Raw genomic sequence first — 19,162 nt, 5'->3', positions numbered from 1 at the left:
CTAAAAGAAAATACACGAATAAGATATATCTTTCAAATTATTGGCGCATTTTGTGGGCAATTTAAAACAAAGCTTATGGCCATCAATGGCTAGTAGTATACCTCTAATAGATATTTTTATATTTGAGTAATTCAATCATTTTATTGCATTTGAATTGCGGCGCCATTTTAAAAATATTCACTCCAGCAACGTCTGCCCCGTCCGACAATTGCAGTCGAAAAAAAAAATAGCAAACTTTTAAGTGTTTCCGAAATGGCGCGCAAATTTTACCAACTGCAGTTTTGTCATTGAAATTTTTTATGTTGAAAGTTTTTATTTTGGTCGTTACGCTTGTTTTGTGCTTCACCCAATGGCTGTTGCTGTACTTATTTTGTCCACTAATATTTCATATTTTTTGTGTACATATTGTGTGCATTTTGTGTAAATGTGCGTTCGGAGCCAACTTTAAAGCTGGTCGAGTTTGGCCGTTTGGGGGAATACAAAAAGCCATAACAATGGTGAAAAGTGAAAACTTTGATTGAACAATTTATTATTAACATTGAGCAAACATATCCGAGCCAAACGACTGTTTGAACTAAATTATGTTTAGGTTTTCAGTTTATAAAAATCACATGAATTTTTTAAACAATCCATTACTAAAATTGCGTAGCAAGAGGGGATATCATTGCGATATGACAGCAGTTAATTTGCAGCTGAATATGTTTCTAGTCATAAAATCAAAGCGGATGCGAGTCGATCAGTATTTTATATGGACAAACATGCCCTAAAGTCTAGAATACGAGAATAGGTCAGATCAGTTCTAATTAGCCCTACTATTTTTAAATTGTGTGGTGTGGTTCTCAACATAATTACTATTTCTAAACGTTTTGAATGTCTAGCAGCAATATTTCTACATACCTTTTTGAGAAAGGATTCAAGCGTTCAGTCCAAAAAAGTTGTTTATAATGCGATGAGAAAGAAACCGCTGCCAAAATGTTATTTATTGAAGTTAAGCTACCGGACAAAACCATATTCACAAAATGATGTTTATCAAAGTATGCTTTACTCAAACTTTCCTCTTTGTTAAATTGAAGAAATTCTTAAAGTTACCAGTTCCAGATTTGTTGTTTAACATATACAAATATGGGTATTTAATGGCAGTTTTAAGCAAAATCAAATTTAAAATATATTAAACAATTCGTTTCAGTATTCTTTATTTCAACTTTGGCCAGAGCATATTTAGTTTTTGTTAGTCCCATGGTCATAACTACTGTCATTAACATGAGATAACGAATAGCGTACTCGAATTCTCCTGGTTATATGTTATCTGCATGAGAGCTGGCAGCACGTGGGGTATAATCTCGATATAATCTCATTGCAACAATGTGACAAACACAGCGAGTAGTTAGTCCGTGAAAACTGTCACGGAGTACGTTACATATTTTTGCCGATTGAGGGGGTAAAGCAGGCGATTGCAACAATTCTGGCATTCATTCATTATTTCCACGCCATATGCCCTGTCGAGGGTTCCAGCCGCAGATCGCAGCCGTGGCAAGCCTTGGGACCAAACACCGACCAAACAATTTGGTTTTTATATTTTGCAGGGTTAAAACTTTGCCCAATGGACGCGAACTGCACTCGACGTTTGACTTTTCAAACGGCCAACAGACAAACGGACAAGCAGACAGACAGCCAGCCAGGCGGGCGGGCAGGCAGGCAGCCTAACGGCGTTAAAACTTGGTAGATTCCAGCCCCCAGACCCAGCTCTGATCCCAGCCACAACTACAAACCCAGTCGCAGCCTCCAGTTAAGCCCATCAAATTTACCACTTTGACACAATGAGGGCAGCTGCAAAAGAGCAGCAGCAGCAGCAGCAGCTGCATCGGCAGCATCACAGAAAATAGAGATGGCTGCGAACTGGTAACTGGTACTGCCAGCGGGTTTTTAACAATTGAATTTTTAATAGTTGCACAAAGTGCAATCTATACCTGTATACGCCATGCCCGCCCCGTTTTCGCGTATCGATTGGCTTCTCTATTTTTCGGCCTTTTCTGCATTGATTTCTGTTGAATTTTATTTGGTTTTCGAATAAAGCTGCCGCTTAATTAAATATGCAAATAACTTCAATATGCACAGCATTTTCAGGAAATAAAAGCAAGTGTAAATCCGAAATAAGGGTGATTAATTTAGATGCCAAAGGTAATTTAAGGTTCATGTTTAGTGTGTATCGGACTTTTATCATGAACTATGTGAATATGATATAGGATTTTTATACATACGTACATTTCGTTTTCAGTGAGTTGCCTTTACGCACAGAATATTTAAAAAGCTTATTATTACTATTGATTTAAGTTGTGCGCAATGATATTTATTTATTTATTATATCTGTAACTTAAGACTAAAAGCAGTTTGAGTTCGAAATACTTCCATAGATAAAATTTATAAACATACTAAATGTATATCTGTTACAATCAATCTAGAGTATTTGTGTAAAACATAAAAATGCTAATAAGAAGAATTTTAACAAACTAAATAGAATGTTCCGAAACTAAACACTCATCTGCAATTAGTAGCTCATCCACTACGAATACCTTTTGCAGAAGCTCACGTCATTTTTCTTTGTCCCACATGCCAATCTCATGTGCTCACAAAAAATACATAACCTTGTTTTGGTTTAGCCACGCTCACCGCCTCCTAAACCAACTCATACAGAGACCACAGAGTCGACATAGCTTAATGAAGTCGTTTTGTGTTTCACTTTAGCGGCAAAAGCAATAAATTCACTTTGTGCGCTGCGTCGCACCCGCTGCCCCCGCCGTCGTCTGTTTCTCCCGCTGTGCAGTGCAATGTGGCGTTTTTTATACCCTTGTCTGCCCTGGAGTAATGCGAGTGCCCGGAATGCAGCAGAAGGAGCAGCGCCCTGGTGCTGCGGGTCGCCAGCTGAATCGAAGTCGTCTGGAGGAAAGTGAAATTCCTGGAACACAGTAGCACACGCGCCCGGGCGAATATTTCATATGGTTGCGTCAGGGGAATAGGTGGTGGGTGGCAGAGGGGGGGCGGGGGGATTTGAGGAACAGGAACTTGGCAATGCTGACTGCTACTGACGATTGTTGTGCGTCTGATTTGCACGGAAGTCACTTGAATTATTGTTGCCATTTTTACACAAACGATTCGCCTTTCAGTTTAAAAAGAATGAAAGCTTGGGCAGGGAAAATAGCTTTAAAAGGAGCGTTACGTTCTACACGTCTTAAGTATTTTGGATTTCTTTAAAATATGCTTCGTGCAATTTTAAAATATATTTGTTGAATTTAAAATTTTATTTTAAAATATTTAGTTGAAATATAATTCTTAAGAACTTGTATAGTTTACTCAAACGTTTTAAATTTACAAACATTCTCTTGCACTTTTAGTATTTATGGAAGTCGAATTTTAGCAAATCTAACAAGAGAACCAAGAGTCCAACGCACAAAAAGAGTAAAAACACGTAAATTTAATGTTATAACTGAAGAATATTTAAGGTGTAGCAGCTCACGAACGGCATGGGACAGACGCCTGCAAACAAATCTGCCAAAATTATCCTGACAACTTTTTACATGTGTCTAAAGGAAGCAATCAATATTATTGGAGCAAAGAGCCGGACGGGCAAAGGGGCTCAGCTTTGATTTATAAGCTTTATTGAAGGCCATCAGCGGCTGCGTTGTCGTCGCCGCATGTAAGTCATTAAAGTTGATTGCACGAATAGAATGAGAGAGCAGCGTTTGCTTAAAGCCACCGAAAATGCAATACCCTAAACAACACAGGTTGATCGTTGGCAGCTTATCTGCTAATAAATACAAATTGGATTTCCGATTAAACAACCTGAGAATTGTTAAGCCTCCATTGAAAAACGCATCTTAAGTATGGCTTAAGTATGTTAATTCTTAAAATATGAATTTTGTACTTATTCTTTTTAATTTTTGTAACACTAAAACTCCAATTCTAAATTCTAAGATAATTTATATTCATATAGTTGGCATGAAACAAGATGGTATCATCCAGCATCCAGCTGACAGTTGAACATATTATTTGAAGGTCGCGAATATATTAACTAAATGAGTTCTTCATTATGTTGCAAATATTATAGCATACCTTGTGTTAGAGTATAAAAAAGCCTGCAGGCTGTCGCTAAAAAGACGTATTTTCTGAAGGTGTCAACTTGACGACAATTTACGCAAAAGCCAAACAAGTGAGTAACAAATTCGTGACATTTAGCGACAAAGTTTTTTGTTACAAATTCTTTTTCTTATGTTTATATTATATATACATATGACTTGAGCTGATCAGGCTCTGTTTGTCTGGAAAAGTGAAAAAAGAATGCAGACTTAAAAAGCATATTAAATTGAAATGAGCACACACTCCACAAGACAGCAGACATCAGGCTGCCCCCTACATCATCATCAACAGCCAGCGGAACATCATCATCAGCATTTGCTGTCAGTTGCATTTACAAAAATTATGAAAATTTTCTTTTAAAATGCCGTTGACACTTTTACTGAAATGCAAAATTGTGCCTGCGGCAGTGTCTGATATGCAGATAGCAAGACACAGATATAAAGAGAAAGAGACAGAACGAGAGCGAAAGAGAGAGCGTATCAGAAAAAGTGACACATGCACAGGCATAAATTTTCACACCTTTGCGAGAGTGCAGCGAGTATGTGTGTGTTTGTGTGTGTCTGAGCGTATGCGTGAGTGTGTCTATGGGCAGTCAGTTGAGCGGCAGCTTGGACAGTTGGTTCATCAGTTGACTTGGCAAATGTGTGTAATGTATCTTCTGAATATATCCCAGTTTAGATTCATGTGCCAGGCTCAAGGAGGATAGCTGCACTGTATTTGTCAGTGTCTAACTTTTAAGTATACGTAAAACTATTTTAGTTTTATTTAATTTTGTTTTGTTGAAAAAAAGAATAAGTACGCTACTCTTGAATGCCACTTAAATATTAATTTTAACTCACAACGTAATTTTCTCATTTTTTAACTTTAACATAAAATGTTTTTTTTTTTTAACTTGTATTAGATCATAAATGCTTTTGTTTACACTTTTCTCAAAACAATTTAAAGAAATGTTCCCATTTCAATTTGCACATTTGCTCTAGTTAAATAACTTATTTTTTGCTTAGTAGTAGTTCGCTTTTTGAAAGGTATATTTCATAATTATTCTGTCAACGAACGCCAATAAAAAAATCTAGCAAATTGCATTATATATTCATGACCTTAAATAACACGAAGGACATGTGATAAGCTGGCAGATGGAGCTCAATGAACTCTCTGGCTTTGTCTCTAATTGTTTTATTATCAGAGCTTAGATGCAATTAGCGTTGTGTCTTCAACTCAGTTGTTGGAGTTGCAGTTTTTGGATGCTGGCCAAATGGCTGCGTGGCTGAAGCATGGCTTAAAAGCATCATTTTATATGGGCTAATGGCCAATTATTGTGGTTTATCTGAAGTTCCAGTCAACTAGTTGCGGCCACATACATACAAATAAAGTGGATTTTACCCGAACAAAGTTTCAGTGGTTGTCAGACAAAGTACGGCATGACGAATAAGAATGTGAAAAAGAGAATAAGTACAATAGAGAGGTTTTATACTTGCTTGGCGAAAACATTTTATTGCGATAGATAATAAGACAAGCAAATTGAAATAGGTACCATCAGTATCAGAAAAAATGGAGACAATTTTGTAAGCTCGTCCAGTACACATACTAAAAATCTCAATATTGTATATAACAAAGACTGACTGAAATTCTCGCATGTCTGGAATAATCGCATAAAGCGTTCATGTTAAACATTTTTGTTTACCATTTGATCAGACCCAAACCCGAAATTTCCCGCTCCCATAACTCCGTGAAAAATCAAGCGAATTTTAGAACGTTAAGTTTTTAGTTTGACTTGGCTTGATCTCAAGTTCATTTTGGCATTTAAATTTGCCAACATAATTCTAGGTTGAAATTCATGTAAGAATGGTAAAATCAACGTACCTCGGGCAAAGCCGGCGAATACTATTATTATATAAGTGGAATATAAAAAATGTTTTCATTTCACAATTTAAATGTTACCTTCAAAATTATAACAAAAATGCAAATAATAATAAAAATAAAGGCTTACAATTTTTTCACTCGCACTTAATTTGAATACATTCTCTCTTCAGTGAATACAAGAAGCTTAATTATTCAGACCACGTTAGGGGCATGTGTAGCTCTGTAGAAAGGAGAGCGAAAGCGAGTTCGACTCCTTGCGTTTTTACTCTTATACCAATTTGAACAACACTTCATTCAATCATTGAAGTGTTCGCTTAACTTTTTTTTTAATTTCAAGGAGATTGATACAAAAATTAAAATGCAGAGTATTTCATCATTCATCAAAATTGTCGTTAAATTTTAAGCATAATATTGCACCATGTGATTAACAGGATTTGGTAGGGTAAAAACCAAACAGTTCTTAGATTTTCCTGAAGTTAACTAGCATTAGATTTATATATATGTCCAGCTCGACCACAGTTGATTGATTCACAGGATATGTTTTGCTAATCTCCTGGCAGTCAGGCATAAATATTCGTATAATTTAGACATATGCTCAACTGGCCGGAAATGTCTCAGCTGTCGCTGCCAGGTAATTGATAATTTCTTTTGTTATTAACATATTGCCTGAAGCATGCGAGTTTCTTTTTTGCTCTTAACAAGTAGCTTATTTCACGCCTAAAAGGCCGACAGCAAACGAGTACATTAAGCAGTCAAGGCACGTACGCAGCAGCCAAGCAAACGAGACGAGGAACCCAGGCAAAAATAATCGACTGCTGCTTTCAGTTTTTTTCTTTTTTTTTTCGTTTTTCTTCTATTTTTTGTTATATATATACATTTTTTTGTCATGCGAAGGTCGCTGCTCCTGTCATTTTATGTGATGCAGTGTAAACAAGAATTTTATAAGCCGCGGATGTGCTTGGTTACGCTATAAGCCGGCAGAGCCTGAATAGTCAGGGCTCTATGTTCTGGTCGCATCATTATGTCAGCACAAAGGACTGGAAACTAAATTGCACTTTAAGCAGCCATTAAACATGAAGCATATGCAGCATATGTGAAATGTCGCTTGCACTATGTGCTAATTATTTATTTATGTGTCTTGAAATACCCTCACACACACACACACACACACACACACACACACACACACACACACCCTCCTAGACACACACCCATGTACACACGAAGCCTTAAAATGCATTGCATACTTTGCGGCGACCCAGCGACAAAATATCTCAAGTACATGAGCAGTTCTCGTCGGTTCGTTGGCAGTTGCCAGCTTTCAGTTTTCGGGTTTTTACATTGAATTTTTAACTGAATTGAATTTTTACCTGCACTGACAGCCATCGATCTGCATCTGGTCATTCAAGTCTGCTGCTCTGGTGTTCCAGCTCAAGGACAGACTCAATCAGTTTCCAATTGACCGTGTAATATGGCCCTTTTTCAGCACTTTGCCCTTCTCAATCCTTCAGGCTCAAGTTTTGCGGCATTTACGTGAGCCATTTATGTCAAAATAACTGGACAACTATCTGAAGTGGCTAAAAGAAGATGGAGTAGCTGTTAGTAATTGGAATAGATAGCTTAACCTATAATATAACTTGACTTAAACCTTTAGCATTAAATTATTTTATTTAATTATTGTAAATTATGCTAATTACCTTTCATATTTATTTGTAACAATAAAATTGGATGTGAATTTCTTACCAATTTTATATTGTTTAGTTGTTATGTTTATATTTATGTGTTATATGCATATATTTATATTTATTTCCATATAAATAATTTTTATATTAGTTTTCAGGTGAATAATGGGCTTTAACTCAACGTAACATACCTAAATGTTATAGTTAAAATAATTGTTAATATAATTTTCATTTCTTGTATGCTTGCACTCTTGTCCAGGCGTATTTCTTGTCTCTGAAGTTCGAAATTCGGCTTTTTGGGCAGTTTTTAATGTGTTAAATTTAAGCAGCTTAATTGACGTAAAGTATGTTCCAATGGCCCCAAATCCCTCAGTTTTAATAAGCGACAATTTTAACTGAGCCGCAGAGCCAAGTCATATAATCGAAATTCTCGCCGAAATGTGGCACATGCATGATAAAATGAGAAAAGGACATTTGCGGCTGAAGTGATGCGAATGCACATGTGAATATAAGTATAAGTAGCAGTATATGTATATGTGTGACTATGAGTATGTGAGAGCTCTCGAATGAATCGTGTGCCAGTTGTCGAATGGATGCATGGTGGAGCGGCTCATCGATGAGTTGCGGAAAAAACATATAACGGATGTATGGCGACTTAATGCCATAGCAGCTGGCACTGAAGTGAAGCAGCAACCTTTCAGTACGACGACTCAATCATGCAATTAACATTGACGTTAATTTGCCGGCCGCTCAGCAACATCTTCTGGCAGCGGCCACATGGCGTATACTTCATTTACCAAGCGTAAAGTAAGTACGTTAAAAATGCTCTACCCGAAAATATTTTTCTCGCCAGCCATGTGCAAAATACCGCTGCTGATTTCCCCGCAGGCCAACGGCGAGTAATTAATGCGGCTGTCACACATATGAATATGATTATGCCATATAAATGGCAATGCCATCCGCCATTGAAATTCGAATCGATGAGTATATATCTGACGGCCATAGACATACGACAATCTGGCGAATACATTTCCAGCAAGTAATTGAAAATCGTCAAGGGAAATTGAAAAGAACGTGAACAGAAATTGAATGGCATCAAATGCGAATACCTATGTGTACATGTTTATGTTATGACGAAGTGATCTTTTGTTATGGGCATATGAAAAAGTAAATCTCATATGCCTCCCCTTAGGCTTGGCGTATATTCGCGTTTCATTAATCCATGTGCAAGACAAGCAATTGAATTGTATTTAAAGTCTATGTTTAACAAATAGTGTTAGTCCTTATACTAAAATGTAATTATCAAATAAATAAATTGGCGCACTTTAAACACAAATTCTTGATAACATTTTCATATATTTTTCAAAGCAAATGTAGTTTCATTTTTAATACCCACACTTTCCACAGTGATTACTTAAAATAAAATTTGACTACTATTGCGCGCATAAAAACCCAAAGAATATCTGACAAATCTCTGACAGTATTTTCCGGAGGTTTTTCATCTTTTTGTCCCATTACATTTCCGTATGTGTGCGTGTGTGTGGCGCGTTTTTGGTTTGTTAGCTGCAAAGTCAATTAGTGTAATTAATTTGACTTCACGCGACCCTTGCACACAGTGCACAGGGCCCATTTATCAGCAAATGCAAAAAAATCGGGCACCAAAAAAACTGCAATCCTTTACACACACTTCCTTTTTATTTTAGCTGTGGGAGTGGTACGAACTTCAAAAGCCACAAAAATGTTGGCACTCCTCCACTGATTGCACAGTCCTCTAGTATTTTTTTGTGCACATTTTTTATGCCAGCCTGTGATTTTCAATCGAATGTGCTACAAATTCCGAAGTTGGCAATTTAAATCACACATTGCGCATACGCCCCGTGTGCCCCGTATGCGAATCTGTGTATGCACTTTAAGATGCTGACATTTTGCAGCACTTCAGTTGATTTACCTGCTCTTCAGTTGTCACTACTTTGAGCCACTGTCAGCCCAAGCCCCAATAAGTGGATTAGCTTTTAAGTTGAATGGCTTATGGACGAGTTAAAAGGGACTGAGCGTGTAGTGGGGTGGCGTGGCCGGATTGGGTTTTGGTTAGAACATTCAACACACCGCATGCGGTAAAATAAGCCCGCCAACGGCAACGGCAACGACACGCATTAAGCGACAGCTAACAGAACTTGTCCACGGGTGGCGCAGGCGGGGCATTGAATGTTGCCGGATTCGTATTCGCACTTGTTAAGCCCCGTTAAGCGTCAAATGTGTCGCGGCTAATGTGTGTTTTATTGGATTTATTGTTTCACGCCAACTTGGCATCTAAAGTCGAAAGCAAAACAGCCGCCATCTACTCCAAAAGTTTCAGAGTTTCTCCACAAAGCACACTTTTTGCTATAGTTTTTAATTTGCTTATTAAGCGCAGAAAGAGACAGGCAGAGTATGTAAGAGAATGGGAGAGAAGACCGGCCAGACAGACTGTGCCAGAAGTTGTGTCCGTCTGTTGTTGAATTACTTCCCGTTTCCTGGGTCTTACATATTGTTTGTCTGATGATTTGCTCAATAAATTATGCAAATTTTAAGTTAAAGTCCACTTGATTTGATGCTTTGCAGTGCGTGAATGTTCCAAACAGGGCGTTGAAGATGACAGCTGAAAGACGTCGACTCCCCAAGTTGAAGTCTCTCCCATTCAAAGCAATTAAAGTAAAAATGCACAATTGGTGATCGCTTAATAAGGAAATTCAATTTTAGTTATTCATGTTGTGCCAGCTTTGCAAATGGACTCTTGAACTTTGGTTAAAAGAGTTCATAAACAGGAAACAGTTTCTGCCCATTGTTGAAAAGATAAAAGACCCAAGCAAAGATGCTTATTCACAAAACTGATTTAAATTTAAGACGTAGAAAGACACTCAGCCACTGAATAAAGTTAAGTTGCTAAATATCATCTTCAATTGCTAAATAATATTTATATTAATTGTTATTGCTGAACACACGGACATTTTTCTATCGTACGATATTATCGCTTAGTTACATTTTAATACATTTTAATACGATACTATTTAGACCTTATATATAGTATAAAAGGGGGAATATATTCTTATATTATTAGAATTTATATTTTTAGTGCCAGGCTTAAATTTTTTCATTATTTGCGTACAAATTTAAATTTTTTTTACCGCAATTTCTTAAAATCTCCTTTTGGCTTGTAGTCTATACCTTCTATTTTAATTCAACCTCATTTTTGCCTTAAACTTAAAACTTAATTTTACTGTCACACAAAGGTCCTATTTCCTATTTCATATGCAACCCCCATTTCAATATGCCAAAACCATCGATGAGCTCAGTTCCTTTGTACTTGGTATTTCATTATGCAGTTCTACAGTCTAATTGCAACGGAGAGGAAAACCAAATTGGCACAAACATAAATACTTAATGCCCAAAGAAAACCCAACAAACCTCGGCCCGTGACTCTCCTCTCCACTTATCTCCTCTCGGAACAACTGGGTTTCAGCTTCTAGTTGAATGCCTGCCAAAGACGAGGGAAAAACCCAACAAAAATTAAGCATCTTAAAAATTTCATAATTTGTCTTGTCATTAAGCGTAACTGGGGCTGAGCTGGATGTTCCGAATTTGTAAAAAGGACTGTGAGGCAACTGGAAACTGGCAACTGGCAACGGGAAACAGGCAACTGCAAGCCGCATGCTGCATGCGGCACAGAGACAATTTCTGTCACTCGTAAATTCTCATGGCGGCAACGAGCCGCCGTCGCATCCTTATTCCTTGATATGTTGCCAAGTGGCAGTCATTGGCTTCGGAGTTGGCTTTTGGATTTAGCTTAACAATTCGCAGATTTACTGCGAATAACCGAACACACAGAAAACCGCGTCACACAATTTATGCATGTCGGAGATTTGAACTTATTTCCCGGTCTCGTTGGCGCCACCAAATGACACGAATGACGCAATTTCTCAGAGTTGCAATCGACAGGATAAATTAAAAAGCAATATTTGAATTTTTCTTAAAAATAAACCAATGAGTGTTGACAAGGGAACAAAAATTACATGATACTGGTTCAAAATCAAATGAATCTAGCGAATTTAAAAGTTCGAATCGACGGGATATAATTTTTATTAAGGTTTACTTTACTTTTTCATTTGCGACTAATAAATATATTAAAAATTCCCAAAACAGACCTCATTTCAGTCCAAGGTACGCAAACTTAAGTTAATATATAATGTTAAGAGCATATTTGCTCCCTCAAAAATGTTGTGTTTCTTTCCAAGCAGTATTATTACCTACTTGGCCGTAAGCTAATATAATTATAAAATTTAAAAGGTAAACAAAATTAATAAATAAAATTTAACATGAAAATCAGATTGATTAATATACCCTAGCTCATGAGCAGTGCTTATTGATTGACCCAACTGGGCAGGCCAGAGACCAGTCGACCGCTGTGTTGATTTATGCGCTATGTTCTCGAAATAATTTAGTAGGCAAGGCCAGAGGGCGAAATGAGTGCTTTCATCATGTTTTAAATGCGCCCGATGAACTGGGCTGAACATTTTCCGACTAGCGCTTAAATTATGCAAGTTAATTTGCAGCTGGCTGGAAAATGATGACAAGAAATTCCCGCACACAGTCCAGCAACTCGGAGGGGGCTAGCCCAGGCAGGCCCTGCCCGGCTTGTGGCCAACAAGAGTTATTTCCCGCAGACCGGAAGTGAAGTCGACATAAATTGCGGCTAGAACTGACGCCTGCCACCTCGCAACCGCCGCTAACCTCGCCCCTGGGAGCAGCTCAGCTGCTTTGGCAGCTGAACCCTGGTTTATTTAATGCAAACAGCAGCCTTCTAAGCGGGGCGGCGGAAATGGCGGGACAACTTGAAGGCGGCCCCTCTAGCTGTTAGCTGTTGGCTGGTGGAAAAGCTCGCCTGCATTTTCCTGCAGAAATTCAGATTGTTTGCTGTCGACAACTCAGCCTCGTGTTTGTTTTTTCTAACTATGCGTCAATGCGCATTCGAAAGGGGCTGTTCAGGGGATGGTTGTTAGAACCAACGATGTCGTTATGGCCTTAATAGATTAACGCATTTATTTATAAGCAACAGTGAGTGTCAAGTATATGTAGACGAGTGGCGACAACAGCTAAGCTTGAGAGAGAATCATGGGCTTTGAGATTTACATACACTTCAGCTTCAAAGCTTCAAATCCACTTAAATATTTATTTTATTATCACTATTTGACTTTAGTATAACGTAAATGGAAAGCTATGTAAGCTGATATTGAAAACTGATCTTGAGCCGAACCGCCTTGACTGAAAAACCCAAATTTTATTCACTATTCTACACTTTGACGGTAATTTTTATAAACTAAAAATGTAATTGTTTTTTTTTTTTAAATAAAAAAAGTAAAAACTAAAAGCTCGGTTAATTGATGTGTAACCCACGTACCATGAACCTTATTTTATTTTTGGACATTGTTATTAAAAATATTTTTGAAAAAATGTTTAAGAAAATGAAATGTATTTTATATATTTAAGTTAGACAACTTTTCGGAAGAAAAATAATAATAAAAATCAAGTAAAATTAAAATTGATGTTATTTAATTTTAGTAAATACAATTGCATATTTCCAAAACCAGAATTTCCCTAGATTTTTATCTGTACCAAAGTTGAATCTACTTTAAGCCAATTTTCTATGAATATAAATTTGTGAACATTATATAATTGCCACTGTATAAATAAGCCATTAGACGCATAATTTTACTAAGCACGCTGACTAACACATATACCCACATGGGGCCAGCTCGCACAACAAATAAAACCACTAAAGTCAAATGCACATAAATCGATGGCCAGGTGAAAGGGCTTCAGGCGATTCTTGAGCTAAGGCTTGGCAGCTGCGGTCGAGCTGCCGTCAATGTCAGATCATAACCATTGTTTGAATATATAAGCAAGATACCTAACTGGAAGCTATCCCAGTGTGACCTCGCCTATTTTTGTTCAAGCTTGTGTACATTATTTAAAAAAATATTGATATTCCGAGTAGCTTTCACGCTAGCCTTAAGTTTTAAATTTCTGATATTTACTTTTGTTAATGAACAACTTTAAAAGCTTGACTGAAAAATAGCAAAAATTGTGAACAGATACCGCAGCCAAGAATTTATGCCATGTGCAGCCTTGAAAGAAGTTTTTATTTTCACATATGTTTTTGATAATGAAATTACCAACTTCAGAGACGCTTGAGTTGTTTTCGCTTTCTCGACCGGGTGCCCCCATGCCCATGCTCATGCCACGCCCACAAGAAAAACAAACAGTCAGAACTTGTTGTCATGTTTTGTTATTTGTCTGTGGTCGTTTTCATTTCATTTACAGTTACAGTTGAAGTGGCAACAACAGAGACCGACCGACACCAAAAGCCGAGGAGAACAAGGCCTGCATGAGAGCTGCTTGATTTCCCCAGGTGCCAAATAGGTAACCACCCACTCATACCAGACCAAACCAACCCACCCACCGCCCACTACCCGAACCGCCCACATGAGCCCGCATTTTGTATTTTCATATTTTTGCCTGACCATTTGCCACAGTCTTCCGGGTCCTGACAAGTGGTAGCAGGTGAAAGGTGACGGGGCTTGTGAATATGAGGGGGTAAGGGGGAGCTAGGCTTCGGATAGTCCAAGTTGGGTTTTTGTGTTTTCCTAAAATGCATGCGGCTGATTTGGATGGGTCTTGGGCTTATTTGTGGTTTCACAGATGTACAGATACAGATACAACTGCAGCTACAGATACATATGCAGATGCAGCTGTATTAGTGTGTGTGTCGGCTTGTGTTTTTGATATACTTGCCGCTTGTTATTGCGTTTGCCTAAGTTGCACTGGCAACCTGCAATTTCTTGTTACCACAATCCAGATTTGTTTATGGCATGAACACTTTATGAATAATTTCACACACAGAAACAAACAATCGAACAAACACACACACCCACACATACAATACGCAGCATGCCAATAGTGTCCCAAATACTTAGTATATTTGCGTAAAATAATCTTTGGGTTGGAAGCAAAGAATACTGTTGCAGATTTTTCCAATTTTTAAGCAATGTGTTCTTCAAATATCAAATGGCAAAAATTGACGATATAATATTATAAAATGTATATAAAAAGAAGTCACCTCACCAAAGATACCAATAAAAATTATATTATCCTTGAACCTATTTGACTTGATGTTCCACTTAATGCAGGAAATTGTGAAGACTACAGTCTGTTAATATATATATATATATATATATGTATAACCGTACCCTTTCGTCGCTCAAGTCTGCATTGCCACGTTCCTGTTTCTCACTGCAGTTGCCACGTTTTAATTTTGTAATTAAATTGCTTGCCAGCCAGACTACACATACCAACATTTTTGGAGCTTTCATAGACTTTGTGGTAAATTTACTATGTAATTTCCGCCGCTGGCAAAAGAGCACACCCCCAACCCACCCAAAACAAGGCTATAAAAAAAAGAGGACGAAGGAGCGGCTTATTTGCGCAAGGGCCACACACTTGAATTTTAATAGAAAATGCGGTGGCCAAAAATGTGGCTCATTATGTCATAACTCACGACTGCTGCAGGTTGCAGGTTGCAGCTTGCAGTCAAGACTTGCAAAAATAATCAACCAAAAGGGCCAACAGAAATACCTACCTATGTATGCCCAAATATATATAAACTAAAAAATCTGGCAAGCACCATGGAACGCTCTCAACAAGTTACAAATCTCACGGCTACGTGCCCAAAAGTCTCTGACTTTGGTCTCCGGACTCTGGGCCATCTCATTGTTATGTTTGTCGCGTAGATCTGATCAATGACCTACGTGCCGCTGGCAGCGGTTGGGGCTATTGAGCTGTGCCATTAGGTTTCAATAGGGTAGCTACCCGGGCGGAAATTGTGGCAAATTGATTGAACTAAATGGTAAATATCAGTCGCCAAATTGGCTGTGACAATGAGCCTGGTCTTCTCTAGCTCTTTTTCGCTCACCCTGTCTCTCTCTCTCTCTCTCTCGCCTCTCTCTCTCTGTCACTTTTGCTCGCTCAACATTCAGCTTGCCTGGCTAACAAGCTGCAAACGCACTTGCAGCTAGACATGTTCTCTATATGTCAGTCTCAAGTGTCGCAGCCAGACGACAACATACGACGCAGCCACTCGAATAATTCCACCTTTATATTTGTTGTTGTTTTTGTTGCTGCAGGTCTGGGTGTAAAAACGACACAGCCAGAAATGTCAGCATCTCTTCAATATGCAAAAAGAAATGCACGAGTAGAACGGGTGCAGTTGGACAATCTCGATCAAACGATACTCTGTTCGTATTATGAAGGAAAAATATTGTAAAAAGAGAAACGGAGGTAGAACGTATATTAATACGTATTTAATATTTTGCGGACTTGCGAAAAATATTTAGTTCTCATTATTTAAGATTTCAAGAAGCGCTCCTCATCTTTCATGGAATCCATCACTTATTGAATTAACGCTTTTTTCACTTTTTCACAAAACACAGTTTTTTGTTTTTAACGGACTTCGACCTCGACCCAGTCGTAAATGATTGTGTCAACCTTGCTAGCTTTCGCTTTGTCAGATTATTAAAATTATTATTATTATATTTTATTTTCTGTACATTTATTCTTCTTAAGACTATGATGATTAAGATTAGGGAAGTAGGCATAGCAAAGTAGGTGCCACTTTGAATACCCTAATATATATTTATTACTGTCTACGAAAGGAAAATAATTTTGTCTTTGATTTCCAGATATTATAAGAGATGGTTTCATATCCTATCTTCTTGTGGATGATATATAATAGCAGAAACTTAAGTTGATTTTAACTTATTGGTATTTATTAAACAATCGAACTTAAATTCACCAAATCAGCCATTAACAAAAGGAAAATATAAGTTTGCTTGCAGAGGGATAACTAAATTCGGAAAATACACATAATTTAATATGAAAAAACTTTATACGAAATACAAATAACTGCTAACTGGCTTTAATATTATCTAACAGTGGGACATTAAAAAAAAAACCAACATACGCCGTAATAACTTTAAGAAACAGGGTATGGAACTTGGGGGCGGAAACTGCAGGCGACAGCTATTGCACAGCCACGTCAATGGCAGCCAAAAACGAGGCGCATAAATGTAGTCAAATGGAGCCCAAATGGAACTGGGGACCTTTTCAATGAATATAAGAGCGGGAGCGAAGAAAACGTGATAAGTCAAAGTAAGGCGAACGAAGATTGATTCGAGTTGTGGACAGCTTTGTCCAGTTTTGAATGCATTTTTCCCCATTTTCCTGGGGCCAATTAATCAAAGTGCAAAATATTCTCGTATTCTGGTATTGATTAATTGAGTCTAGTGCCAAATGCAATTAGTGCTTAATAAATTAGTTAAGAAAAGTTAGGCACAGCTAAAAGTCGAAGCAAGCACTAAAACCAAGACTTCCGATAATGAGATGCCTTTTTTTGTTTCTTTGCTTTCAGCCAGCTTCAAGTTCCGGTTGAATGAATATTCAATAAAATCCAGCAACAAAGCGTAGTCAAAGGATTATTACGAAGAAAAAAAGCAGCTACAAAGGATGCTGAATAAAATTATCAAGTACCTTTATAACAGGCGCCATTTTATCGAACTTGAGCTGTTAAGGAGTATTCAAGAATTTAATAAAAAATTAATTAACTATCAAAGCAAAAATACCTATACCTACTAAAATATATTGATATTACATTAACGTCAACTAAAGTGCAGAATAAAATTGCAAGTGTGTAGGCCAGGAATTATAAAGATAAATTCTAAAGTTATCCACTTATATATAATAACTGAAAGCACATCATGATCCCAACAATTCTTGATTGAAATAATGTTTTTTGAAAGTAGCCTTATAGCAGAAATTTTATAGGTTTTCTTGTGTAAGTATCGATTATAAGGCTATCAGTGTATTATAAGATATAATTATTGTGCAAATTATTGTTCAATTTTCTCAGAAATAAATTCCTAACAAATCAAGCAAAAGCCATGCCTTATTAATTTACATGCAGTCAAGAACCCAAATGCTTTATACAAAAAGTGAGTTGACGTCAGGTCAAGACAAGTCAATCAATTTCCCGATTCCATCAATGGGTCAGTTGTTCCTGTTGGTGTTCAGAGGTTAAGCCCATGCGTTACCTTGTTTCTTTGCCATAACTCAGCTCTTGCACGTTGTCCAACACTGACCCCTGCTCCACATATTGAGATCCTTAGAATTGACTTGACTGGCGTCAAAACTCTTTTTGTTTAGCGTTTGCTTTTTGGCTTGTCAAGTGCTTCGCTTTGATTCTGTTTGGGTTTTCCTGGGCTCGCTTGGCTTGGCTTGGCTTGGGTTTTTGTGCTTCTTCGGACCTGCGTCAAGTGGATTTATTGTTTCGACTGGCAAATACAAATAGCTCGCTCTGCCAGTTTCACGAGCCGCATCAGTTCAGTCCTTTTTGCACAGGCTGTCATGTACAATATTCGCCGCCTGTTAACAATAGTCGTCAATGTTGCCGGATTTCTAGAGGGTTACGAGGTGACGCTCTGGCTGGTTGTACCACACTTCATCACTTCAATTTCGATGGGCCGACATATTTGTTATTGTTGCCGTTAATGTTCTGCTGACATGGGCACATACATACATGAATACATGGCCCAATGCTGTGGCTAGAAAACTCAAACTGTGCCAGTTCTTGTCCCAGCCTGTGCCCACAATTTCATCCCGGGGCTATTGACATAACTTGTAGCATACCAGAGGACATTGTGTGGCAAATGCTTTTGTCTTTAAGTTGGTCGCCTGTTGGTTTCCTTTTCCCTTTGTTTCTCCCCTCCTTACTTATTCACTCGATCCCTGACTTGCAAACTTTTGAATATGACACTTTGAGGCGTTTATTGAACAAGATATATATGAATAATATTCCTATCATAGTTGACTATTCGAAATGCTTATTTAAAGTGCACCAACTGTCGGCTGTCATTTGCATTGCGAACTCAGGGGGATGAAGACATAAGAAGTGGATTGGGAGAAATATAAAAGATAAACTAATTTATCAATCTTTTGAGGCTGTTAAATATATATAACTACAGACCCTAGCAGAGAGTATAGTTTTAAATTAAGAATTTAAAATAAGAAAAAATCTAAATTACTGACACATTCTTCAGAATGGTTACAAAAGATAAGATATTACTATGAAAATTATATTAAATATTAGCATATTTTACTATTCTGAATATTCTATTTACGTTTATAAACTTTAAAGTGACCTTTTTGCATACAATATCTAGATCTTCCAGAACATAAGAGCTGTTAAATTAAATAACTGAAGAACTCTATATACTTATTATACATATTTTATTTATAAGAATACTTTTACGAAATACAATACAATCTCAAGCATTTGCCAGACACCTGTGCACATTAAGTATATACGGCTTTCGCCAGTATTCACAAAATATAATTAAAGTCTT

General features: G+C 37.5%; 1 long non-coding RNA gene across 1 annotated transcript in view; it reads right to left on the bottom strand.

Annotated features, from left to right (window-relative positions):
- The window catches only part of LOC116651428 (uncharacterized), a 55,316-nt gene that overhangs the window by 18,262 nt on the left and 17,892 nt on the right, over window positions 1–19,162 (bottom strand). The window contains exon 2 of the long non-coding RNA XR_004304431.2: window positions 7,362–7,568. This is a non-coding gene — a long non-coding RNA (uncharacterized lncRNA). The remainder of the gene's footprint in view (window positions 1–7,361; window positions 7,569–19,162) is intronic.

This window comes from Drosophila virilis, chromosome 4 (genome assembly GCF_030788295.1).
Source record: "Drosophila virilis strain 15010-1051.87 chromosome 4, Dvir_AGI_RSII-ME, whole genome shotgun sequence".
NCBI lineage: Eukaryota > Metazoa > Arthropoda > Insecta > Diptera > Drosophilidae > Drosophila > Drosophila virilis.
The sequence above is the reverse complement of the archived record's forward strand: the minus strand, read 5'-3'. Positions and strand labels throughout refer to the sequence as shown.